At 46.4% G+C, this 26,971-nt stretch overlaps 1 long non-coding RNA gene across 2 annotated transcripts in view; it reads left to right on the top strand.

The window, feature by feature from the left end:
• Positions 1 to 25,034, top strand: part of LOC138113489 (uncharacterized) — a 52,782-nt gene extending 27,748 nt beyond the window's left edge. The window contains exons 2-5 of one of the 2 annotated variants that reach the window (XR_011152195.1): positions 5,657 to 5,771; positions 7,184 to 7,358; positions 10,414 to 10,503; positions 23,091 to 25,034. This is a non-coding gene — a long non-coding RNA (uncharacterized lncRNA). The remainder of the gene's footprint in view (positions 1 to 5,656; positions 5,772 to 7,183; positions 7,359 to 10,413; positions 10,504 to 23,090) is intronic. The other variant, XR_011152196.1, reaches the window with a different exon arrangement.
• Positions 25,035 to 26,971: the final 1,937 nt, after the last annotated feature.

The following is a 26,971-nucleotide window of genomic DNA, read 5'->3' as shown; positions in this document are numbered from 1 at the left end:
GTGGCATCTCTGCCCTTGACTCAGTAACTGAAGCAGTGATGACACCACCTGGGTTGTTCTGCTGCCCCAATTTATGTTTCTATAAGAAGGGCTGTGGTATCTGTGGGCTGTGGCCATGCAGATGTATCCCATCATACAGTGATTTTTTTTTTTAATGCAAATTGATTTCACCCAATTCTCACAAGATTTCAAAATGCATCATAATTCTGTTTGAATGGAAGTTCTTCAGGGTCAAAATCCTATTCCCATGAAACTAAATGGGAATTTTTTTTCTGGCTTTCATGGAATCCAGATCTGGCAAGCCATGAATGCAGATCTGTCCCATTTCTTTCTCTTTCTTCATTAAGTTACAGTGATTTTGTTGTTTTTTTTTTTTTCCTGGGAATCAGATTAGTGAATTCTCATTTGACTGAATACCTCTCCGAGGTAGCTCAGCGAGACTGGAACATTTCCTGTGGCTGTCGTATCCGCTTCAATATCCTTCAGAGTGAATGTCACAGCCCTTAACCATTGAAACAGGCTTTTCTTTCACAGCAGCAGAGCAGCAAACCAGCCTGGATAAGATGAGAGGGACACCATAAATATTACATAGGGTCTGAGGCATTTGCTATAAATTCTGCAGGAGCTATTCCAGCTTCCCACTGGGAGAGATTTCTTGGGAATAGAAAACTCTCTAGAGTTTGTAATAACTTCTGAAGCGATATTGAGATTTTTAACATTCCATATTACACAACAGGAAGCAGAATCTTAATGGAAACACTACACACAGTTGCCTTTAATAGGAAACAGAATCTATGCAGTGGTGGAGGAATATTTAAAATAATATTTCCCTTCCTTTAAATTTTCTTTTAATTACCAGTGATTTTAGCTACTTTTTGATTTACTGAACCCTTTATACTTCTGGATTCAAGAAAAAGCTGTGCAAGGTGAGGCATGGCAGTCGCAAGGACAACCTGTACTCTCCAGGCTAACTGTATCCTCACTGCAGTTCTCTCAGCCCAGGAGAACAGGCTGTCACCCCAGTGCCATCAGGCTTCAGCTTTGGGTTTGCTGGGGTTGTTTGTAGACAGGGCTTTGAGCTCAGTCTAGATCCAGGTGTTTTCCAAAGCCAGCAGGACCTGCTAACCTTCAGGCTGCAGCAAGCTGATTTTCCTCTCAAGCCCCTCATGGAATTCAGACTTCAAGTTGGCAGCATCGGCTTTTGTTCACTTTTGTGAGTGTGGGATGCAACAGCTTGACTGGGAATTGCAAGCACACACGTAAAGGGAATGAGATGTAGGATCTTAGTTCACTGAGGCCTGGCTTAGCCTTATGCTGCTGCAGAGGGGTTGTCTGGCATAAATGTTTTTCCTGACTTTCAGCTGAGAGAAATTCCTTCCAACTGATGTTGCTTTTTCATACAAACCACAGGGTACATGCTCTTGAGTTGAACCCAACCCTTTCGCTTTAAGGTGATTTGTGGCTCTTTTTTGGGTCTGAGCAAAGAATGGGGCTTCAACTTCTCCTTGCCCACAAGCAAGTGGCTGGTGAGTAACTTGTGAGTAAGCCTCATCAGATGTCTGTGCAAAGGAACCTTCCCCCCACCCAGTCTGAAACATGTACAAAGTGATCCAAAGATCCTGTGAAAGCAGGCAGGCAGGAGGGCTCGAACAAGCCTTGGCACCAGAGCTCACCTCTGACTGCAGGGAAGCTCTGACCGGAATCCGGACTCCTTGCCTCACCCTTGTTTCATTTCCAAATTTAAATGTGGGATAATGTTTATAGTAAATAGAGGTCACCTCTACGTCTGGGAAGGAATTTCATCTCCGTGCACTTCTGTGCTTTCAAGAGAGTTGAATTTTAATAGCAAGTCTTTTATTTACAAGCGGTTGGAAAGGGGAGTGTGTTTTAATAAATGAGTAATCAATGGGTAGCACCCAGCAGCTTGCTGTCGGCAGTGTATAATTTTCCTGTCTGTAACGTGCTCAAGGAGCTCTATTGAGCATTTATGAACTCTGTGCATCACTCAGGAATCAGGCTGTGCTGTGAAGTGCACTTGACTGCTGCAGACACTGCTGAGAGGGCAAAGATAAGGGCCCATGAATTAAAGGAAATCTCATGCCTGGGAATTGTTCCAGGTCCTGGCTGGTTTCGGATCACGCTGTTGGACTGCAGTGAGAAAAGGGGTCCTGGGGTATTTCAGCCTCTCCCAGAATGAGCAGGACAGACAGAAACTTCATCCTGGAAGTTTGCTTGCATGGTCATACCCACAGTCTGGTACTTTTTGCTTGTGTTTGTAGAAATTTCCAGGCAGAGCTGTTGTGAATAATAACTAAGCTGACACTGAAATCTGGTTGTGAGCAACTGGAGGAAGCTTTTTCCCTCTGTGCCAGAGGGCTGTGTGTTGAGTTCAGATACAGACAAATCTTTACCGGATGCCTCTGGAACAAGCTTGGAAGAGCTGTAGCAGAGGGAAGGCTGTTTCCAGCTAAAAACTTGATTATAAAAACGATACTACAGTGAGAAGCAGCTCTGTTGCTGGGGATGGGACCATGCAGCTCCCTCCATGCTTTTTCCCTTTAAAGTGAAGTTGCTCCCTTGGCCGGAGTTGCAGGAATGCTGTGTTCACCTGCTCCCCCTGCACCTGAGCTTTGGAGCAGTGGCCAGCACAGCAGGACCAAGGGTTCCACAGCTGGGAGGGGACACAGCCCCAGCCCAGGGCCAAGGGTTCCACAGCTGGGAGGGGACACAGCCCCAGCCACAGGCGGCAGGCGTGGGGAGGGCTGGGAGGCTCTCCTGCCATCTGCTTTGTGCTGCTCTGCCCTGGGAGGGGGAGCCGATGACAAGTCAGGCCTTTCACCTGGCTCCTGCTCACGTTCCTTCCTGCAGGCCATGTGGAGCCTCAGCTCCTGCATTTGTGTGCCCCCGGGAGAGGCAGATTTCCTTTGCAGACCCTCTCCTGCCCACAGCACGTCAGTAAGTCATTCCACAGCTGCCCGCCTCAGTTCCCCCACGCAGGGAATTCTGCCGGATCACTTACCTTGTGCCTATCTCTCACCCCTCCCAAAGGCATGCTGAGCCTGAGGTCTATCCACTACCTGTAAAAGAGATCAAAGAAAGCTCCTGCTTACAAAATTAGATTCCTGGTTAGTGGCTTCTGGCCTTTCCCATTTCTGGGACTGCCATTCATTTCTGTTTGTGATTTTGAGCAAGTCTGGACAATTTTGGCAGGTTTGGTGTCAGGAGTTTCTAATCTGGAGTTGTCTGCAAAGAAAAAGGAGGACCTGGATGTATTTTTGCCTTTCCATGACTGAAAGCTGCTGTAAGTCCCAGAAAGGCTTTTCCAACATTAAATAACATTTTGTGGCTTCTATCCTGAGGCATATTTAAAAGGCTTGGTTTTCCTAAGGTGGATAATAAGGTGAAAACTGTCTCTTATTATAATTTCTCAAGTCTAGCTCTCCTCCCAGTTAGCACCAGAACAGTCCCCCCTGCTCCTGAGCATTAAATTCAGCTGCTTAGACTTGTTAAAAACTCCAGTTTTAGCTTCCTGCTCCAACTGTAATTTTAGCTCCTCAGTGGGCGTAAATAGACACAAACACACGAAGCAGCTCCGCTGAGTGACATTCCCTGGGAATAAGGCCCAAACATTTAATTCCTTCTCTCCACCTCTGGTGCTTGTTTCGAGCACACACACATGCACACACACACACTTGTACCGACTGGGACACTTGGAGGGATTTTGGAACTTAACCTCCTGCAAAACCTATAGTTTTCCTTCTACTGTGGAAATGGATCTGTAGGTTTATTGGTTAAATCTAAATATGAAATCAAATGGCCAAAATGGGAACTTTGTGTGGACCTTTGATGTCCTTTTACATGACAATTTGCAAGAACATAAAAGTCTACAAATTAATGTGGTGATCCACCAGAAACACTGGGAGTTTGTCATTCCTTCTCTGTGCGTTTACGTGTACAGTGTTTAGAGGAGGAGGCTTTTTCTCAGGGGGTTGGGATTTCTCCTGGGGTTTTTGTTTGGTTTTGATTTGGGTTTTTTTTACGAGAAGAACATTTATAACTAGCAAATGATTTTGGAGTAAAAGAGGAAATACTCTCTGATAAGCCTGTCTGGAATGACTCAGCTCAGTGTTTGGGATGTGTAGTGCAAAGCCATGGATATAGACGGGGTTTTCAACCATTTCCTGAGGGATAACTGCTTCCCACATGGCCCTGGGGGGTCCTTGCTCACAGCTGGCATCCCTCACCCTGGACAAGGGCCATGATCAGCCCCTGGAGACGGGTGGGAGACACTGGAGTCTGTTAATCCATGTACACACTCACGTGTCAGTGCACATGGACATACCCACTTCAGCACAACAGATCTGTTTGTCTCACAGAGCAAGGGAAGGGTGCAGGACACGGGATCAGCTGTCACAGGACCAGCCCAGCACGTTGGCTCCATGTTCATGGGGCACCATCCCGAGAGCTGATTCCCCTGCTCGGCTCCTGCTGAAGGGTTGGGCATTGCTCATCAAACATTCTCAAAGAATCCCAGGGTGGGCTGGGTTGGAAGGAACATCAAAGTTTATCTCTGCCATGGGCAGGGACACCTTCCACTATCCCAGGTTGCTCCAAGCCCCATCCAGCCTGTCCTGGAACACTTCCAGGGATCCAGGGGCAGCCACAGCTTCTCTGGGCAACCTGTGCCAGGGCCTCACCCCCTCAGAGGGAAGAACTTCTTCCCAATATCCCATCCAACCCTGCTCTCTGGCAGTGGGAAGCCATTCCCCCTTATCCTGTCACTCCAGGCCCTTGTAAGTTGTCTCTCTCCATGTTTCTTGTCAGCTCCTTCAGGCACTGGAAGGCCACAATTAAGTCACCCCGAATCCTTCTCTTCTCCCGGCTGAACAATCCCAATTGTCCCAGCCTTTCCTCACAGCAGAGCTGCTCCATCCCTGTGATCATCTTCATGGCCCTCCTCTGGACTCACTCCAACACATCCATGTCCTTCCTATGCTGGGCACCCCAGATCTTTGCCTCATCCCCCTGGAGCTGTTTTTAGCAGCCCTGTGCAGCACTGGTCACTGCAGCCAATACGTTCACAAAGCAGCTGGTCAGAAATGTTTGGTCAAGTCTTTGCTCTTCTCCTCCCCCATGAAAACTGGCTTTTAAACGATCTACTTCCCATGGAGAAATTTCCTTTTGCATGGACATTCCTGGAGGAGGAGGGGATGCCCAAAAAGCTGAATTGTCTGTGGAGGATACAAACATCTGATGGTGCTTAAACAAAGAGAAATGACCCCAAACACATCCATTTTCACTGGATTTGAGTGCCTGAGTGTGTTTTCTCACGGCAGCACTGTATGATTAACCTTAAGTGGTTTCCATGACTGATAAGTCCTTTCCTAGGGGCCTGTTCCACACTGGCTGCTCAGGGCATGGATTCCCAGCCTTGTCAAACCCTTCCCGACCCTTAATCCCTCTTCGAGCAGAGTCCAAGGGGATTGTCCACATTGGGCTGGATTTATAGGAAGCAAGCAAGAAAGGAGGGGGATATTTTCACATTCCTTTGAAACATACGTTTGGAAAATTTCCCTAGGAAAGAAAAGTGCTTACACAGCTTTAGTTACTGTACATGTGCTTTGGATTGTGTGAAACCCTATCTGCTTTTCCTCAGCAGAGTCCTGATCCCCACTGGAGAGAGGCAGATCCAGCACTGGTGACTTGCTGCAGAGCTCCTTCCAGATTCCACGGGCAAGGAATGCCCCCACCAGCTGCATTTGTTGGCCCAGGTGGGTGGGAGGAAGAGGAGGAGATATTCTTTCTTGGGCTTGGGCCCAAAGAACTTCTGAAAGCAAAATATCTGAAATACAAAGACTTTGTCAGGAAAGATCGATGTGGATTCAAAATGCCTCAGATATTTTATCAGGAGGTGATTCTGAAGTGTTCTCCTACTCCACATCTTGATGCTGCTTGTACAGCTGGATAATCCCTGCCTGAGGCAGAGCATGCTTGGGATGGAAACTCCAGGACAAAGCCCCCTAACAGCTCACCTAAACAGGAGGGCAGAGAAGGACTGATCAAACACTCAGAGCTTGGTGTGATTAGTCTCAAGTCCTCAGTTCACATCTCACCTCCAGTGCAGAAGTTTCTGGGGCTAAATGCTCAGTTTCCCTTGCCTTTCCTGGAAATGAGGGGATTCCCTCCTCCTCTGTGCACATGTGTGTCTCCAAAGAGTCTGGGGGCAGAAGCGGTCGTGGGAATGTGCGTGGGCAGTCAGACTGGAGAAACCAGCAAAAATGACACCTTTTTGTCCCTCCTGACAGGATCCAAGGATGAAGGCACCCATGAGAGGACAAAAAACCCTTGCTGCTGTAAGGGAAATGTGGTGCTGGAGAGAGCAGGAGGCAGCTTCCAGGAGATGACTGGGCTGACATTGGCATTGGTGTGTCCCCACAGGGGCTCGGCCTGTATGTGAGGAGGAGGAGGAGGAGACAGCTCCCTGAGAGGGGGAAAGGCAGGAGGAGCATTGGGAATGTGAATACTGCAAAAACAAATCTGTTCATAATTACAGCCCAGCAGTGCTGCTGGCAGTCACTGCTTTTGGGGTTGGACCCTCACCCTAAACAGACATCTCAGCTCCCCTTAACTCATCTTGGATGAAAACTGGGCAGGGTCTGCTAGAACAGCAACTTGGGGGCAGCTTCCAGTCTCCTGAATCAGCATTTTGAAAGCCAGACATGCTGAGTTACCCCCCTTTCCTCCCCCCAGGCCTGTGTGTATATAGACAGCTATAAAACACACATATAGCTCTGTGTTAGTACACACTCCTGCCTCTGGGAAATGTCAGCCAAGATATTATTCAAAGATTGCTCAGCCTGCTTCAAATGCTGCTAGGCTTCAGAAATTACACCCCACTCCAGGAATGGGCAAGAGCTGACACAAGGCAGCAACAACCAAAAATTTCCCAGCTGTTGTGTCTGGCCTTTTGAAAACAGGAATTTCTTGGTACGGAGCCTGAAACCTTACTCTTTCCATTCGGCATTGCTGGAGGGAGGGCACCAGCACTAAAAGGATGTATGAGAAAGGATTTGTTGTCAGCAAGGTGCTTGTAACAACAACATTTATTTTTTTAAAGACCTGAGTATGGACAGGCATCAGGAGGATGGAGGTAACCATGGCTTGGTCTGTTTTTCTTCCCAAGCCTGTCTGCACGGAGATCCACTTGCAAGAAACACATTACGCTCCAGAGCCCAATGGCCCTACAACACCAGGGGAGACAGCTCATAGCTCTTGGTGGTTAATCAAGTTGGCTGCAGTCAGGGCTAAAGAAACACGATGCAGAACAGGATCTCAGGAGAGCCCCACGGGATAACCAGGTATGATGTTCTTCTTGGCCTGGTTTACCTTAGTTTTCTCTGGGGACATCAGTTCTCAAAGGCTGGTGGAACAAACCCTGCAGAGGAACACAAGAATAGTCTGTGATTCCCTTGGTTGCTGTCAGAGTATGTGGAAATTATTCTTAGAATTCAGGGCTGGGATGAGAAGCAGGTTCACCAAGACCTGTATCAAGAGTGGAAGGTGTTCTCTTACAAGTTCCTGGTGCACAGGACCTGAGGCAGGTGGCATTCCCGTGAAAGTATCCCTGGCCAGGGCCACAGGAACTGTCTGGAGCAGGGGATTGGAACTAGATGACCTTTAAGGTCTCTTCCAACCCAAACCATTCTCTGATTCTATGAAGAAACACTCCACTGAGCCCCAGCCTACCTCCCACAGGTCTTTGATACATGACTTGATGAACTGAAGCTTCAAGTGAAACACTCAAGCCCAAGATGCTCTTGCAGGGGTTGATTCCTTGATAGATCTGACCTTAAGAACATAGAAGCCCACAGATTTTAAAGCACCACGTTTCCTCCAGTTTATATCATTTCTGCAGGTATTCCTGGGGCAGTCACAGTCCTTTGGCCTGGAAATTTTCCCTTCATGGCCTGTGATGTTGTCTCTAGCTCAAAAGGTTGTTTGGTATGTGTCTTCAGGGGCATGAAGGATGCTGCACAGATTTATGTTAAAGCAAATCTTTGGGAGCTCCAAGCTTCCCTCCTTCCAGCCTCCCCCCAGATGATCCACATCTTCCCTCCCTCTGACAGCACAAACTGCTTCAGTGCAGACTTCTGTTGTTCTCAGAGTGCTTTGATGGTAGAAACCAAACTTTGTGCTTGCAGTGCTAATTGGGTACTCTGCAAACTCTGATTTATAGCTGTATTCAATGCTTTGTTATCTTGCCACTGAAGTCAGATCCTTTCACTCAGAACTCCATATATAAGGCTGGATATTGGGATCTGGGCATTATGATGAAATTTTGAATAATCAGAATCTCAAACATTGGAAACCACACTGTCATTTGTTCTACCAACTGTTACTTTTAAAGGTTTCTCTCAGTGTATATATGCACAAAGAAAGATCTGGTGCAAAACACTTAGACTTGGTGAGCATTTCAGTATAAGTGTGAATAATGGCCTAGATGGAAATTTGGAAAGGACAAGTCGTGATGTCTCATGGCTTTAACAAGGATCAGTTTGATTTTTTAGTAACAAATGCTGCAAACACAAAATCCTGAGAGTTGAGAAGTGCCTGGTGCTTATTTTGGCTCTGAGAAATGTGGTTGTTTTGAGGAGCAGAGCACCTACAGCTCCTGTTGATCCCAGAAGAAGGACACTGCTTCCAGGATTTGGACAATGTGAGATGGAAACGGTTAAAAGCAAACCATTCATCACATAAGTCAGCACCAAGTAAATGATCTCATATTTATTTATGTCCCCAGCCAAATTTGTACTCATTTCCTCTGTGAAAAGCAATAAATTGCCTCAGCTAGAGGCTTCAGCATCCAGTTTTAAGCAACACGATACCCACAATATGTAGTCTACAGAGGTCATGACTTGTGCAGCAGGGGGGACGGGGAGTGCCACCGTGGTGGCCTCTGCAGCCCCGCCTTCCAGCTCCACCTTTTCCCAAGGGCCAGAGGAGGCTCAGGACCACCGGCCTCTGCCTCCTCACATACCTCAGGAGCCCATATTTGTCTGTGCCAAACTTCTCAAGTTGTCAAACCCTGTGAGTGTCTCCCTGGGCAGCCCTTCAGCTTTGCTCTTACAGAGGTCAGGGATCATCATTTCCTCAGTGAAGTTGACCTGTAAGTGAAATATAAACATCTAATCCATACATAGCAGTACAAATGTAATCATTTGGCCCAAGCTATTAGCAAATCCATGGAATTAATACAGTGCCTTTAATCAAGGCTTACAATCAACTCCATCTCACCATGACTTTGTTTCTGCCCATTAGTAATGCATACCTATAGCATGTGTACAGTGCCCAGCACCAATTTCTTGTTTAGCCATCCAAGAATTCGTCATGGAGCTGGGAAGGAAGATTCACTAGGATACCCAATTCTAAGAGCAGTTGGCTTGTATTTTCCAGTTAATCAGTATTTCCAGTAACTGCTAGGGCTGTGCAAGAGGAGACACAGTTGGTAAAATCAGAATTCCATTTATATTCTGTGATGTTTTATTTAAATTATCTCTTTTTCTTTTCCAGTCTAAGTAACATTACTGTGTCATTTTTCTGATGTAGTCCTGTGGTTTCTAAACTGAGGCCCACAAAACCCTGCAGGGTGGCTGACCCAGAGCTGGTCCATGGGTTGCACCAGGCTGCAGATTCAAAAGTGCCTCCCATGAGCTGATATGTTTTCTGTCCCTCTGCCACAGGGCTTGACATGTTAGATGTGTACCCCGGCATGTGATAGGCCCTGTTGCTGCGTAACAGTTCCACACACACACCAAAATTAAAGCAGATTTGGCAACAGCTTACCCAGTGCATTCTTGTCCTCAAAGGGATACAGCCTTGTCAGTGTTTTGCAAAGAAATAACCCTAAGGCATGGCCCTGGAGAAAGAAGTATTTAATGGGTTTAGAAAGAGCTGAAACCTGCTCCCATAGCAATCAAGTGAGGTTTGGCCATCATTTTCTGAAGTTGGAAGAGACTCAGAGCATCCCGTGATGGCTGCTTTGGGTTATGGGACTTTGGATTATGGTTTCTCTTGCTGTTTTTAGAGTTGCAGCTTGCTCCAGGTGCATAACGTTTCAAATGTTGTGGCTTTGGTGTGTGAAATAGAGATAGACTGGGGAAATGGAAGGGGATGGGATGGGATGGGATGGGATGGGATGGGACGGGACGGGACGGGACGGGACGGGACGGGACGGGACGGGACGGGATGGGATGGGATGGGATGGGACGGGATGGGATGGGATGGGGAGTCCAGATGCAATTCCAACCCATGGGATGGAAGAGATGTGCCATACCTCTCATTTCCCTCACTGTAGAGCTAATGTGAAATTCTGAAAAGATCTTTTCTCTATGAAATGACTTGTACTTTCCACAGAAAGACTTTATGGTGGTGCCAGCGATGGTTTTGTTGGTCCCAACCCAACTGAGAGCCCTGAGATGAACATTCTTCCCTGTAGAGCTGCAGGTATGGCAGAAGAGCAGTTCTGTGGTAACAACCTTAATTTCTTATAAAGAAGGAGTTGTCACAGAGTGCTTTCAGGAGCAGAGCCTGTGTGTGCACCCATCTGTACAAGTCTCTTTTGTACACCTTTTAGACACGTGCCCTTTCATGTGTTTCACTAGAAATAGGTAACATTTTCCAACGTTGTGAGAATCCAAAGGATGTTGTAATAAACCACCCTGGCTGGAACTGGCTGGTTTGGGAAGTTGGTACTATGAAATGTGTAAGACTATTCCCATTCCCTGTGCAAGTTAGAGGCGTCTGTATATAAAAGGAATATTTATGTGCAAAAAAAAAGAGATGTAATTTAAGGAGTCCAGGGAAGAATCATTGTCATTAAACAATTCATGAAACAAAGGACAGCAATTTGCCCCATCCCTGGAAGTGTTCAAGGCTAATTTGGACAGGGCTTGGAGCAACCTGGTCTAGTGGAAGGTGTCCTTGTCCATGGCAGGGCTTGGAATGAGATGAGCCATAAGGTCCTTTCCCACCCAAACCATTCTGTGATTCTATGAGGAATGAAAACCAGGAATTCTCCCCAAGGCAGCAGCTCTATCAAAACCTGCTTTCCCCTATGGCAGAGGAGAGATGTGAGGTTCAGTGTGCAAACAGCAGGAGAAGGTACCTTATCTCCAGATGTGTGGGGAGCTTGCTGAAAGGGCTGAACATGGGTCTCCCAAGCTCCAGGATCCGACTCAAATCACCAGACAACTCCTGCCCTCTTCCTCTGCTGCCGCTGATCCGGAAAATGCTGTGGCCATAATCTGGTGCTAAATCTCTTCAGATCAAATAGCTTTGCTCTTAACAAAATAATCCTATAGAATGACTTGGCTTTCAGCTGAGAGCAAGAGGAAGATCTGGGCAGTGTACTCCAGTCAGGGCACAGCACCAGGAAATGAAGCTTTATGATGTGTGCTCTGGCAGCGGAGTGCACACAGAAGTGATGTTTATGGCACGGGCACCACCATTCTGTCTCTTAATTCTTATTCCTCTGCCCATCCCAGGATGGCTGGGGAGTTTTATTAGGGGAGAATGACGGTCATTTCTTGCTGTTCAACAAAAAAAAAGCTGGCTGTGAAGTTTTCCTCCTTTCTGTTTTTAAGCTGCTAGATGAGCTCCCTGCCCTGCCCACATCCATTCATCTCTGGAGTGAGCATGGCAGGCGGGGCAGGAACCAGGGGTATCAAGAGTAGGTTCATCACCAAAAGAGCTACAACCCCTGGCACTCACTTCCCTCTGCTGCTGCCACTCATGAAGCCAGGACCACCACCGTGCCTCCCATTTGGAGCTCAGATCTGTGCACCAGCACTACTGCCCAGACCCTAGAGAAAGGGTCAGAAGAGCCCCTTGGAGACCAACTTGTGTTCCACATGTTAATAACACTATGGATTACCCATCTGGCTTTTAAAAAATACACTATTTTCTTTTTTTCTCCCCAGCTTCAGGAACCCAGTAGTGGAAACGCCTGAAGCCATGGCTTCAGTTCCTTTCTAATTTAAAGATTAGATACCAGACAATAAGTCCAGAGATTTGGTGTCTGCCCTTTAGCTGTACTGTAAATCTTTTTCCATTTCTCCTGGCCAAATCTGGAAAAAAAAGCTGGAGTCATGACCCAAAGCAAAATCCCCAACTGCTGTCAAGTTGCTGGAATATTTCTTTGCCTTGGGGAAACTCTGTTCCGTTGGTGACTTCCCAGATTTTATTTCATGGTATCATAATACTGATAGTCAGAGGACCTGTCTCTAAGGATGTGTTCCCCTGAAATATTTGTGATTTTCAGCTGCTATCAGTAGTGCTTAGGGAATCCTCAGTTACATTGCATCGGTGTTTGTGAAGTATTTTGCTGAGCATGGCCAAAAGAAGGTGCAGAAAGGGCAGACTGGTATTTTACTGTAAAAAATTATTCCTGAGAGGCTTTTCAGGAGAAAATGAGGAGATGGGTTGAATATGTGGAGGTTCCAGCTAGAGACATGCATATTTCAGACATAGTGCAGGTATCCAATAAAGCAAAATACCCCTCTCCTTAACTCTAGGGCTGCAAATGACACATTTTTAATTGGAGCCCCAGGAACAAGGAGTTTGTGGTTCATTCCCACTCATTTAACACTTCTCAGCCTCCATGTGAGCTTGGAGTTCATTCAACATACTAATGCTAAGCATTGTTGAAGCCACCAGGTTTCACTCCAATGGATTTCCTATCAGAAGTATTTATTTTAAAGGATTTCTGTTCCCAAATGCTCAGTTGTTTAAAATTTCCGGAAAAGGTTTGTCTAGGCTTGTTCAGAACTGGACCTTTGCTCACTCACAAGGTTCATGAACCTTCACAACTCTCTAGGTGAACTTTGCCTGACTTTCCCATGTAAAATCAAATCCCAGTCTGGGTCAGTCTCATTTGGTTTCATGTTTCACTACAGACATTTTTGTGCAGCTCAAGCTTTAAAGACCCAAGCGTGGGACAGATGCAGAGCTCCCATAAATGCAGGCAGCAGCCATGACTGTAGTTGTGCATCCCATTTGTTGTGTCTGATGCTGAAATGTGTTTTCCTGTAGCAAAGTCCTGGAGTAACTGTGATGTGAGTCAGTGGCACAGCAGAAAGAGAAGGAGAGTGTTTATTGCTCATATGTTAAAATAATTCCACCAAAGTTTGATTCACTCCAAACCTCTGTTTGGTCTAAGGCAAGTTTACAGAGGTACCAAAATGTTGAAGGAGGCAGCTCAGTTTGTTCTGAAATGACCACAAAAGGGCAAAGACATTTATATATACACACTATACACTATATATACACAATATATACACTATATACTATATATACACTATATACTATATACACTATATATACACTACATACTATATGTACACAATATACACTATAATGCAGAGTAAAGAAAGCCTGCCAAAAAGTCTGAACTAGACAATTCTCTCATGCTGTCTCCTTTTAAGAGCCCACAGAGGCGATGCTTTCTGTCCAGGAGCAGGAGCCAGCCCTCAGAGGAGGATGCTCAAATGGGAGACAGATCGAAGCAGGGCTCTGCAGGCTGTGCTGCTGCAGGTCCTGTCCCTTGAAGTGAAAAGCAGAGGAAGGGAGAACAAATGGGGTTGGTAACAAGTGATGTGATGGCAGTGTCAGTCAGTGGAATGTCAGTCTGGCCCCGTGTGACAGCAGGGCTGGGAGTGCTGCTCCAGCAAAGGCTCCCTCAGCGCTTGGTTTAGCTTATACACCAATTTATGCTCAGCCATTTGGGCTGAAGCTGATTTTTCTAGGGGTTAACCTAGCAGCAGTTCTTTCAGCTTGTGTCTAGTTCAAGAGTTGGTTAACCTCTGACCCCTGCAGCCTCAGTCCCAGCTTATCCTACCACAGCACAATTTTCTTGGAGTGACTGAGGTTGTAAGTTAGAAATCCAGGCCCTACAGCAAAGACAAGGGTTTGTGCACAGCTCCCCCATCCTTGGAAAATAGCTCTACCCTCTGCCCATCCTGTCCTGTCCTTGGGCTGAAAGTTCTTTGGTGTCTGGGAGAGCTGGGGGTGTTCACCTGGAGAAGAGAAGGCTCTGGGGACACCTTAGAGCCCTTTCCAGTGTCTAGAGGGGCTCCAGGAGAGCTGGAGGGGGATTTTTGACAAGGGCCTGGAGTTCCAGGGCAAGGGGAAATGGCTTCTCTCTGCCAGAGGGCAGGGCTAGATGGGATATTGGGAAGGAATTCTTCTCTCTGAAGGGGGTGAGGCCCTGGCACAGGTTGCCTAGAGAAACTGTGGCTGCACCATTCCTGGGAGTGTCCAAGGCCAGGCTGGACACTGGGGCTTGGAGCAACCTGGGACAGTGGAAGGTGTCCCTGCCCATGGCAGGGGGTGGAACGGGATGAGGTTTAAGGTCCCTTCCAACCCAAACCATTCTATGATTCTATGATATTTTGGGTCAATTTCCAGCTACTTTGAAAATGAACACCACGTGAGCCAAGGGCAGTGATTTACAGCTGAAGCAGCAGAACTGTCCAACCAAATTGATTATTGCCTGTCAGAAAAGGGGGGATAAATGTGTCCAATTCTGTTGTGAAGTAAAATTCAATAGCTTAACCCCCCATTTTTGGGATGTGACTGCAGCCACCTTGCCTGATGGGTGATGGCTCATTAACCCATGAAACCTTGATCAGACCAAGCCAAGAGAACCAAGAGCAATAACTTGCTAGAATGAGTTGCTGCTCTCCCAGAAGCTCTGCTGTTGCTTAGTTAGGAAACTACATCTCCAGTTGCTGTAGTGTGAAGCCTCTTACTTAAATCAGTCTCTGTGCTGGAAGTTTGGAGTGTGGTAAATATGTCACCAGTTCCTAAAACACCTCCCGGGACCCATAGTCCAGGAATCCTGATTTGTCTGTCAGACAGGCTGGCAGGAATGTTAGAATTAGTAGGCATTTGACTGAAACTGATAGACTGAGGAGGAGCTAGTCTGGCATTTGTAGGGAGAAATCACACTTCACAAATCTATTACAACTATGTGAAGTGTCAAACGACCCTTAGCTAAGAGTCAGAAGGCTTTCAACAAGCCCCCTCCCCAGGAGGGAAAGACTTTCCGTCAATTACAAACTTATAATAATATAGCAAACAAAGGACAGGAGGAAACACTTCAATTTTACAGAGGATTGTTTTCCAAACACTCAGGAGGATTATTTGGACCTAAAGCTGACTGCAGAGAGATGTAGAAGGATGTCCTGGTACGGTATTTGGGAAAATGGCAGATGAGATTGGGTTTTGTCAAATGTAAGGTAAAAGACACAGGAGAAAGGGAGCCCAGCCACAAGCAAGCGATAACCCAGTTATCACTGCTCCAGAGAGTTTACTGTGGATCAGCCTGTACAAACATCAGCTTAGTGTTCACCAGAGACCAAAAGGCAGGACTTATCCCAGACAAATAGTGAACAGCACAGAAAACACTCTTTGTGATTATATAAATCCCTGGGGTCGGGATTCTGTGTGCAGCCCTATTCATCTTCCTCAAGAAGGATATAGTGGAAAGCTGTGGAGGAGGAAAACAAGTAAAGGAATGACTGCCCTGAAGGGATATGAGAGAGGGCTTTCAGTCACACACAGCATGGAGGATATAACACCAAAACTCCTTCTCAGAGACTGCAAATGGAAGAGGATTCAGGTTTGGGAAGGGTCATTCACCCATGCTGCTGGCAGCACCTGACCTGCTCGTGGCTTCGAGGAGCAGGGCAGGGAGGGAGGGATCCCTTCAAGTTCCCCTCTTCCTACCTATGGTCAGTGTACTGGCTTTGGTGGATCTTTGATTTGACCTCCAAAGGACCTGTTCCTATGATCCCTCCTACCCTCTGCCATGCCTTAGCTGCCATTTGGGTCCATTCAAATCTCTTTTTTTGAAGACCTGACTGGCCTGGCCTGCTTCAGCAGCACCTCCTAAAGATGATCCTGCCTTTTCCCAGCACAAATTGTCCTTGGTCCTTCTTAGTCAAAGCCATTTGTGTGTTAGTGAAGTCACTTTAGGCCAAAGGGATGTTTTGCATCCTTTGGGAATCAGCAAGCAACCTGTGCTAAAAGGCAGGTGGTGAGAAGCTAAGGGCACTGCTACCTTTTTGTGCACAGCTACAGGATGGAAGAGACTCCCCAGGAGCAGGTGTAGAACCTGGACTGGTTTAGAAATCAATCCCCATCTTGGTTGGAATCACCTTTTCTGGTAAATGAGATTTGGGTTCATTTAAATCCAGGCCCAGTCAGTACTTTTGATTTACAAAACAAAAGCTGGGTAAGGTTGTCTACCCTTGTTCTCAGGCCAACAGTTCAAACTCTCATCAGAGATCCTAGTGGGGAACTCTTCCTGAGAAATCCTAAAATCTAGTGAGGGATGCCATGAGCTGAGGATGGTTGTTTGTGAGTGAAATGTCTTTTGTGATCAATCTCACTGTGAAAGTCCACCAAGACAAGCAGTAGATCTTGAAAGGAGATCTGGCCACATAGAAGAGTATTTGATGACGAGGGAGAGGTTTGGGGCTGTAATGGGTTGGGAACCAGAGGAGCGGGCTGTCTTTTTGCGAGGATTCCAGCTATTTTTGTAGTGTGTCACCCACATCAGTGTTCACAGCAGCTCAGCTGTGTCCTTACAGACCTCCAAAATCTGCCACAGACCCTGCTTTACAGAGATTTTCCTAGTGCTTTTAAAAGTTTACCTTTTCCAAAGAAAAATTCATACCAAATTTCTCCATGAATGTCCAAAGCCCTGAAATCCAAGGTTAAATGGCCAGGAGGCCTCATTTCAGCAAGCAGGTGCTTCAAGGCTGCAGAGAAAAGGCTCCCAAACAATGAGCTAAGCCAGAGCACTGAAGCTGCACGGAGGAAGGTATCCAGTGATTGTTGGAGAACAACTTGTCTTGGTCACTGCCCAGGATGATTGCATGTTGAAGTTATTGCTCTTCCCAGATATCCAGCACGCACAGCGAGTCTGTGGCCAAAATCAATTAGGGGCGATCACATCACACCACAGAAGGCACACACACTGTCAGCCTTCACTGAGGAACAGAGCTGCTGATTAGCTCATGGAGGGTTTAACGGGGAGAGCAACGGGTGAAGAGTTCATGACAGATTATTTATGCATCGGATTTCCTCCCGTTCGCTCTGCTTGCAAATTGACCCTGACTTTCCCCAGTACTTTCATAACTCCCAACTACTCGGTGACTGGTTTTGGTGGCACAGCTCATTTGAGAAGGCTCCATTTCTGGTTCTTTAATGACTCTGAACTCCCTCCACACAAAGGTTTCAAGGGGGCCTGTATCATGATGGAGATTTTTAAGGAAGCAGAATGGTGAAATACAGATGGACCCAGCAGCCAAGCTGCAAGAGCAGAACCCCTCCACTGCTTTCTTTTGAGCCCAGTGCTTTCACCCCTGAACTGGGCACCCACAGCCCAGTCACATCCCCAAAGTGCCTTCCCACTGACCCCTATAGGTTTTGGGTCAAGGCTGGACCCCCTCACTCCCCTCTGTGATACCACAACCTGCTTTCATACAAATGGGTGCTGAAGTCACACGTTCAGGCCCCCACGTCTGAAAGCACCGGGGTCAAAACCCATTTCAGTCAGGAGAAATAGAGCAGAAAATTCTTTGGCCCTACTCAGAGATGAGGGAGAGGAGAGGATGAGCTGGGCAGGAGCCCACATGTGCTTGAACAGAAAGCTCTGATGTTTCACAGACATGGGGAGGAATCCTCCAAGAGACGCGAGGCACAGCCCGGGCTGGGTGAGCTGCTCCAGCTCGTGCTTCAGAATAAAAGCTTGCCTGAGAAATCCATGTGCCCATGCAGAAGGGACAGGAAAACAAGCCCTTTATCCTAAAGCCTGCCTGGGTTATCACTCATTATAATGTCACCAAATCCTCTGAAATCAGGATAAATAAAACCTTCTAACACTGTCTTTTTGGTGTTAGTGAGTCAGGCATTACTTTACTCTTGGCTGAGGTTTGTCTATGTGGCCAACAAAATTCTGGCCTCCACACAAACATTAATACAAAACTTTTCCACTTATTTATACATTTTTGGTAAACAAAGAAATTAATGTTCATTGGTTGAAAATGACATCATTCATTAATTAGTATTCTATCCTATATTGGTTATTGATTTTTCACTGTTCGTGCTAATTACTCCATATTTTTAGTATGTTTTTCTTCCAGGTGGGACTTTCCAGCGCACATATAGCAAGTCTTTATTAGTCTTTTCTTTATTTTCTGGTTCCTGAAAAATGTCCTTGTGGTCCATAATTCTGGACTCCTTTTCCAATTTCTTTCTTTCCCAATACTTCTGTATCCAGTTCCAACAATGCACCTCTCTTCTTCTGGGCTTTGTTCATTGAAGCATATCAGAGTTAGTTTATCAAAACTTAAAGTTTCAGTAGTTTTCCCAAGTTCCAAAAGTAGCTTATGACAACTTTGCTCAGTGCTGGCTAAGAGTAATTTAAGACTAACACACTATTTTTAATTAATATAGACTGGTTATGATTAGTTACAACAATTAATTAATAAGTTCATTAAAGCCACTAACTAAAATTATTTTAAAATTCTATTGTTTCCAAAAATAATGCTCTTCTTGGCAACACTGAGAAATGACACCTGGGACAAAGCAGCTCCAAGGTTCCTGGCAGGGGTTGTGGGGCAGCTTCTCTTGGTGCTCCTGGGAAATTATGGACGAGACACGGCCACCTCTGTGCTTTCTAGAGTGTCACAGTTTGGGGTCATTTTGATCAAAGTCTGGTTGCATCTGAAGAGCTCTAATTATCCCTCTGATGTGAAGAAGCAGCAGACTGCCTGCAGCATGAAGAGAGTTCAGGTCACCCTGACCCCAGCCCTGACTGCCCAAAAAGTTTCCATCTCCATGGTCAATGTGCCTGTGATTGCCCTGGCCCTGCCCTGAAGGCAAGGAGGGGCTGGAGACAGTCCTGGGGAGGCAAATGACCAAACACAACCCACCTGAGATGATTTCTGAGGTGGTCTGGAGGAGCAGGAATGTGGCTGAAGACACCTGCCCTGGCTGCTAACTGGGAAGTTGATTCAGCTGTTTAGGACCAGCATCCCCCAATACTTCTGCTCCACCACCGACTTAGGCAGCTCTTCTCAGAGGGTGAGCCATGCTCTAACCCTTGGAGCCTGCCTGTTCCCAGGAGCAGAGGGAGGAAATAACTGTTCCCAGTGGCACAGCTGTAAGCACCAGCATGAGGGTTACTGAGATGTTCTAGGAGCTGCAATTTACAGCAGGGATTCTTCATTTTACCGTGCTGGCTTTCCTTCTGTTGATATGCAGGTGTTGTGCCTTTCTGCCACTCTTCTTGCAGGGGTCTGCCAGCCAGAGTCTTTAATCTGACACTGAATTGTTGGTAGCCAAGTGGCCAATGTCCTGCTTGGACATTTGGGTGGTACAATGAGACTGCTCAGGATGAAGGACTGGAATTTATAATTTTACTGTGAGAAGGAAAAAAAAAAGCTATTTTGGTAGGTTGTGTGAGATCGCAGAGGTGTGTGCTGAACTAAGGGGTCTTGGAGCACCTAGACCTGACCCCCAGGGGGTTTGAGTGGTGAGAATGGGGTGTGCCCACCACTTCTGGGGATCTGAGTGTGCCTCTTTCAGCCTCCCAGTGAGACAGAGCTGCTGGGGATGGTGCAGCTTTCCCAGCTCCTCTGTAGGCATGAAGTGGTGTGTGAGTGGCAAGGAAGTGGAGTAAACACAAGTAAAAGGGGCTGGCTGCTGTGGGAGATGGTAACGATAGCCAGCCACTGGGAGACGGGGATGTTTTCCAAAAGGGAAAGTTTTCAGCAGGGTTTAAGAGCAAATAAAAGGAGCCCTTGAGGACTCCCAAATCCTACAGAGCTGCAAGGTCAAGGAGAGAGAAAAGCAAGTTCTTGTATATTGTGGTGATAAATCAGATATAAGGAGGTGGAAGAAGTTGCTCATATTGGCAAGCCCTTCAAGGGCAAAGATTGCCCAAGCCCTCCTTAAAAAATAAATAAGTTGGGGGGTTTTTTTGTGGATTTTTTTTTTTAAACCATCCCAGCTGTTTTTGCAGGGAGTTTCTCTGTCAGGAAGTAATGAGATCTTGCTGCCTGATTGATAAAACACACGCAGTAAAGAGGTTTCATCTGTTGTGGTCTTCAGGGCATCACTGTGCTCTGCAATATATATATTAATAAAAAATTACTCTGCTGACTCATGCTCTGCTCTCTGGAAACTGCAGCCCTCTTGGCAGTCCCCTTCCTCTCCACCCTCCACCCCTGGCATTATTTCCCTTGACAGCCATTTCCCAGTTTTAATTTTTTTTTTTTTTTTAAGTCAAACTCCATCCAAAAGAGTATAAAGAGTATAGCTTGTGGAAGGCAGTGTTTTGTCTCCTCTAATCCTGCTGGGAACAGATGGAAGACTACAGAAAATCGTGCCTGGAAAAAACCCTCCAATATCTCTAGCTGCCTGTGTTCTGTTGCAGTGCACACACATCTATCCATGTGCAAGGCAGACCTGAATGTTATTTTCCCTAATTACTCTTGTAAAGGGACTTGAAAAGAGTTTGGGCGAGAACTGTGAACGTTTCAAAGCTACTTTTATTTCAAAGCTTTCTGGAAAACAATACAACTTAAAGCATTCAATTGCTGTTTTTCCTAAACAATACTATTTTGGAATGGGCTTTCTCCTATTGAACTGATGTTTTTACTTGGGATTTGTTTGTAACATGAAGGCTAATCTGTTCTAAGAGTTGCAAAATCAAGGCCTCTGATATTTTTTCCCTTTGGAAGATTCTTTTTTCCCTTTTTTTCTGTGCTCTCAGTGCGAGCTAATGTGGAAAGTGCTCTGAGCATCTTTGGAACGTGGTTTGCTCAGAGGAGAAAAGACTTTCAGAACCAAGTTGTGTTTCCAGTGTCCTCACATCCATCATCTCTTTCCAGCCTGGTCTTCCATGTCTGTTCTAGTCATTGACTGCTATTTCCAAAACAACAAACCCCTTGGTGGTCAGGAATTCCTGGTGTGACTTGGTGGCCTCAGGCATCTCTGCTGGGAAGAAGCAGGGTGGGTAAGTGGTGGGAGGGGATACAGGACTCAATCCCCCAAACATTAATAATGTTAGAGGGGTTTCTTTGAAAACATCTCAAAAACACAAGAAAACACACAATAATACCATTTTAAGTGCGGGCAGAAGGATGAGGGAGGGGGGTTCTGCCCCTCTGCCCTGCTCAGGTGAGACCCCACCTGCAGAGCTGCCTCCAGCTCTGGGGTCCAACATCAGAAGAATGTTGAGCTGCTGGAGCGAGTCCAGAGGAGGCCACAAAGATGTTTCAAGGGCTGGAGCCTCTCTGCTCTGGAGCCAGGATGGGAGAGCTGAGGGTGTTCACCTGGAGAAGACTCCACAGAGACCCTAGAGCCCCTTCCAGTGCCTAAAGGGGCTCCAGGAGAGCTGGAGAGGGACTTTGAACAAGAAAATGAAGTGCCAGAACAAGGGGAAATGGCTTCTCTCTGCCAGAGGGCAGGGCTAGATGGGATATTGGGAAGAAATCCTTCCCTTCAAGGGTGGGCAGGCCCTGGCACAGGTTGCCCAGAGAAGCTGGGGCTGCCCCTGCATCCCTGGAAGTGTCCAAGGCCAGGCTGGACACTGGGGCTTGGAGCAACCTGGGACAGTGGAAGGTGTCCCTGCCCATGGCAGGGGGGTGGAACGAGATGGGCTTTAAGGTCCCTCCCCGCCCCCCCAAACCATTCTGTGACTCCATTATTTTACTGTGATCACTTTGCCCTGTTTGAGATTTTCCTACCACATCACCTTGGGAATTGGAGGAGGAGTATGATATAATCCTGTATTTTTCCAAAGAGTAGCAGGTAAATGTGAATCAGTGCTGGCCTCACTCCTACCGTTACTGAGGTTTTCCTGTATCTATTGTATACCTGGCTATACTTTCACATTTCCTCTTCCCTTTACTAGCTCAGAGTCATGGAACTACTTGAGATTGCTGAGGGGCTTTTCTCTACGTTTAGCAGAAAAGCTCTGTCCTCAGTGGTGCAGAGAAAGTGATGAAAAACACAAATGCAAATCAGTCATAGTCAGTTGTGTGATTTGGCTGAATAATCAATGTCTTTAAAGCCTGGTATTGCCAATAAAAATCCCTCAATTATTTTTTTCTAATAGTGGCTGGGGACTGTTAATTCTGTTGCTTGCCCACTTGGCTCCTGTGGGCTTGTTCTCTTAGAATTGTGATGAGTCCATGAATTCAGCTGGAAAGGGGAAAGTGATGCTTTCCACAGCATTCTGGGGAGTCAAGTACTAGCGTATCTACTGACCACCACTGTTGCAAGTGTTCACACATGCTCCTCGGGGCTATAATTTCATTTCCTGGAATTGTCCCTTAATTATGACCTGGAAATCACAGGATATCGAGGTAGGGGTTGTATTTCTTGTAGGATGCTCAGTATAAACCAATTTGTCTCTTAGTGCAACTGAGGTAATGAGGGTGGGATGAGTTTAGAGGGGTTTGGGGAAGGCTTGTCAAGAGTTTTTTGTATTTTTTTCTTTTCTGTGGTAGCTGAGATTTGTGATGTTATGTAGACCTATTTGTCTGTTTCCCCATCTGGTTGTGCTTAGCTTAGTGACAAAATTCACATCCTGACAGAAAGGAGGAGGGTTGGCAATAAGATTGACTGAAGCTGCATCTCCTGCTTTGTCTCAGAAAGGCTTCTTGTGAGAAGTTGGGAAGAAAAACCAAGTGGGCCAGAACAGCAGTTTACAACCTGAGCACACATAAACTAATCAGCAGAGTTTTTCCAGAGTTTTCATACAGGTTTGGATAGCTGGGAATTCTGGCCCCACACCTCCCTTCTGGAGCAGCAACAAGCAGCCCCCTTCAGCATTCCCTTGCCTGGGAAATGACACACTCATTTAGTTTGAGGCGTTGCTTCTTCTCCAGCCAAGAAGCAGCCGTGAACTTGAGCTCCCTCTGCACCAAACATGTGGCTCCTTACAACCATTTTAAGGGAAGGCAATTTATGGGACTCTGAGAGAGAACTGAAACACTTCTAAACCTTTTTAGGTGTTTACTGGAGACAGAAATACAACAGGACTGCAAGATCTCCCTCCATTTCTCCAAAACTTGGGTGCATCGAGCCCGTGTATGGGACTGTGTAATGCCATCACAGCCTCCTGGGAAAGTCACTGTTTTTCCATGACCTGGAGCACTTTTCATCTCTCTGCTTGCTGGGCTGTGAGTGTTCCAGGGCAGGCACCATATTGTTTTGTTCTGTTTCTTACAATACTTGGCAAAGAGAAGGCCGTCTTGGCTCTTTGCCAGGTCTCCAAAGTGCTAAAATATTACTAACCTTGTAATAAATCTCAAATTTTTATTATTGTCTCACACTCCGCAGCTTATTTTGGCTCTGGGAATCTGCGAATTTGGCCCAAAAAAAAGTAAAAACTTGTCAAAGTGGAGCAAATGAGAGCACCCAGCTTCAGTCTCTTTAGCAAGACACAACTGTGAATCACTGCTCCTTGGGGAGAAGAACACAGGATTTCCTGGAACCAAATTCAGGACTTGACAGAGCTGTTTGATCTTCAATTGATGTTTTGTTTTTGTTTTCTAAGCAGCAATAACATCATTTTTAGCTATAAACAGACCATTTTTCCTCATCCTTGAAGTGAGTCATTAATTAGTTAATAACGTGAATTAATTACTGCCTATGCATAATTAGAGGAGCCATATTTGTTTATCTACTATGTCTTTCTAGTGGTGCATTTTTATTAACAGTCTCTCAATAATCCAGTTTTCCTTGCTCCCCTCAGGATCAAAAATTCTCCTTAAAGTCTGGTACAACACCTGTGCCTGGGATGTAATGAAATGCAACCCTCAGGCTCACCCAGGATGAGATGTGCAAAATAATTACTCTTGGATGACAAAGAGAAGCCCTGAGGGCTGTGTTCACAAAAGGATGCCTTGTTTCTCTGGAAGGTTGGATCCCTGCCTGCCCTGCTCACCAGGAGCTGTGCTCTTATCCTAGGCTGGGAATTTCGGTGCTGAGTTCGTGGCCTGAAACTTTTGCCAATTGCTTGGTCAGATTTGGTGGCTAAATAAATGGTTTGTCTAATTAATTACTGGGATCTTGCTGATGGGGCCGTGCACGGTTCATGGTGAAAAGTTTATGTGCATATTTCAAACTGCTAAAAGAGGACACTTCAAATGTCCTCAGATAAAAAAGAGCTTATTCTTTGATGGAGATTCTCCTGGTAGACAAGCAGGGAAGAAACAAAAGCCAAGCCTGCCTGGGAGTGCCTGTCCTCCTTCTGGGAAGACAATTTAATGCTCAGCTTGGGGTCCTTGTCCTTGGCTCTTGCCTCTTCCCTCAGTGGCCTGTGTCCTCTCTACACATGGCCCCAGTCAGGTGCCATGGCTTGTTCTTAGAATTGAGTTTCCATTACCTGGGAGCAGTGATGCCTTAGCTTTTAACTTTTCTATTTTTCAAATCCTGTACTGCCTGGTGTGTAGCTCTGAAGTTCCTTGTAGCCTGTTCACTTCTGCTCTCTCATGCCAGGCAGACGTAACAAAGCCTCTCCAGGCCTGCTCTCCAAGGACACCCAGACTGTCCTAGGTCCAAAAGTATAAACCAAAAGGCCTCTAAAGGGGGGGTAAGCTGAGGGGAATTACATCATTAACTGAAGCTTTAATTGGAGAATTAACCCTGATATGCAAATGAACCAAACTTACAAAAGTGTGAAGAACTCGTGACCTGTTGCTCATCTTGGGGTCCCTCTTGGCAGCAGCCTCTGGCTCCCCAGGGGGTACCTTTGAAGACCTTTCAAATAAATACCTGCCTTTATTCCCTTATTCTGGTCTAGTCTCTGTTTTTAGGTGGCCACTTCAGGCATCAAATAGCAGTGAGTGAGATGTGCTGCACAGACAAGCAAACTTGCAGGAATATAGCCCTCTGCCACATCCCTTCACCAAACTTGGAACAGAGAAGACTGGTGCTGAGTGAATATAAAAACCTATTCCATGTGTCACAGCATCTCGTAGTACCTCATCATTATTCCTTTATCACAGAACATTAAAACTGCTTCCCTCCACCCAAACTGAATAGAAACCTGATAAATCCAAATGGGAAAATTAATCTGTTGGTTTCCTTTACTGAAGTGGTACAACTGCCTTGGTGATTCCAGATTGCTCTGGGTATTTTAGGGACTGATCCTTGGCCGGTCTGGGCCATTCTTGGGCATTTGTCCTGTGTGCAGTCTGACCACATAGCTGGGCAGCCTAGGAAAGTTCAGACATTTATTCCAAACAATGTGACTTCATCAGATTTTCATCAGTTCTTTCACTATGTCCTTGTCACCTCTCTGTGGGGCTGTGTATAGCTGGGATCTCAGGAGTGCCTGACTGCAGCTCATGTTCTGCAGCAAGAGGATTTCTGGTATTCAAGGGTGACGTCTTGGGGTTTGCTTGTGGTTTTGTTTTTTCAGCCTTAGTCAACTTGCTCATATAACACAAGGAGAGCTATTTACCTTAAGTTCAGACTAAAAAATATATATTAAAATTCATCTTTCCTTTTTCTGGATTAACGTCTCCTCTTTCTTTCTCCCGCTGTCTCTGAAGCGGAACTTTTTGGAGTTCTTTCTTGGCCTTACCTTCTATTTTTAGAAAATGACAAAATGTTTCATTCTGTGATGTGTGTTAGGGAGGTGTGTTTTATTTTGGTTTTTTTCCTTTCTCTGTGACCAAGCGTGATCTGATTGTAATGCTGTGAGTGATGGGCTAAATCAGAGCTCCCTTCTCTCTTGCTGCCAGTCTCTGAAGCATTTGTTATGCCCAAGTGTCAGACAAATCCATCCACAGCAAAGAGGAAAAACTCCTTCCTTCCCATTTCTAGCGTGTCTCCCCTGGCCCTTTGTAATCACAGATCTTTGGATGTTTTGTTAAATGTAAATATCAAATACACCCCACCCCAGCAGCCAGTGAGACAAACATCTGGACAGAGCTTGCACAGATGTCCCCTGGGCCTTTTTTTGCTGAGGGTTTTTTTGGAGTAGTTTTTTTCATATACACTCTAAGAATTGTCAGGCCGGAAGAAGTGAAACGTGGCTGGCCATCATTGTGTGTGATTTGTGTGGGCCTTGGTGGGACTGCAGGGAGCTCAAGGAGTGAGGTCCTCCCTCCTGCTGAAAGATCCAGCCCTTGCTCCAGGCTGTGCAGCCCTCCGGAGGGGTTTGGGTGGGATTGGTGAGGGGGCTGCCCCTGGGGGGTTAGTGCCATGGGATTGTGAGGGGCTGCCCCTGGGCGAGTGCCTGGCAGGGCTGTGCCGGGGAGCGCTGAGAGGTTGCTGGGACCGGAGGAAGTCTGGGATAGTGAGGAGGCAGCGAAGCAGCAATCCAAGCAGATTTGAGGTTCTGCCAGCTACTAGCAATGGAAATCTTGCTGATAGGTGGCTATCAGCCCATCCTGCCCGGGTCAGCTTCCTGCAGGAGTGAGTCCTCCTTCCTGCTTCTGGCCCCAAGCACGCTCTGCTCCCAAGGGAGCTGATTGCAGCTTGGCCCTTGAGGTGAGGAGGTTACTCCAGCATCAGCTGCTGTCATGAGCTCATTCCCAAATACTTTTCCACAAGCTTGAGATGGGTTTAGCAGGTAAAGGAGAGCTGGCAACTGATATGCAAAACAAAAAGACTCCTCTGCTCTGTTTAGTTGCTTCCAGTTTGTTTGACTTGGAGCTCAAGCCATATCAGCATCTCTTCACCCTGGCTTTAAACCTACCCTGTGAAATGCTAATGCTGGCTTTGCTGCCTGAGTGTGGGATCATGAAAGCCAGAAGGGTCAAGGCAATTGAAAGTGTTCTGGAGAGCTTCCACAGCCCCAGAGGTGCAAAGGCCACTGACTCACCTCTGTGTGTGGGATGGAAGAGTGTTTGAGGCGATTGAAGAGCTGTCTGTTTGG

Source organism: Aphelocoma coerulescens, chromosome 7 (genome assembly GCF_041296385.1).
Source record: "Aphelocoma coerulescens isolate FSJ_1873_10779 chromosome 7, UR_Acoe_1.0, whole genome shotgun sequence".
Taxonomy (NCBI): Eukaryota; Metazoa; Chordata; class Aves; order Passeriformes; family Corvidae; genus Aphelocoma; species Aphelocoma coerulescens.
Note: the sequence above shows the minus strand (reverse complement) of the source record. Positions and strands in the feature narration are given on the sequence as shown.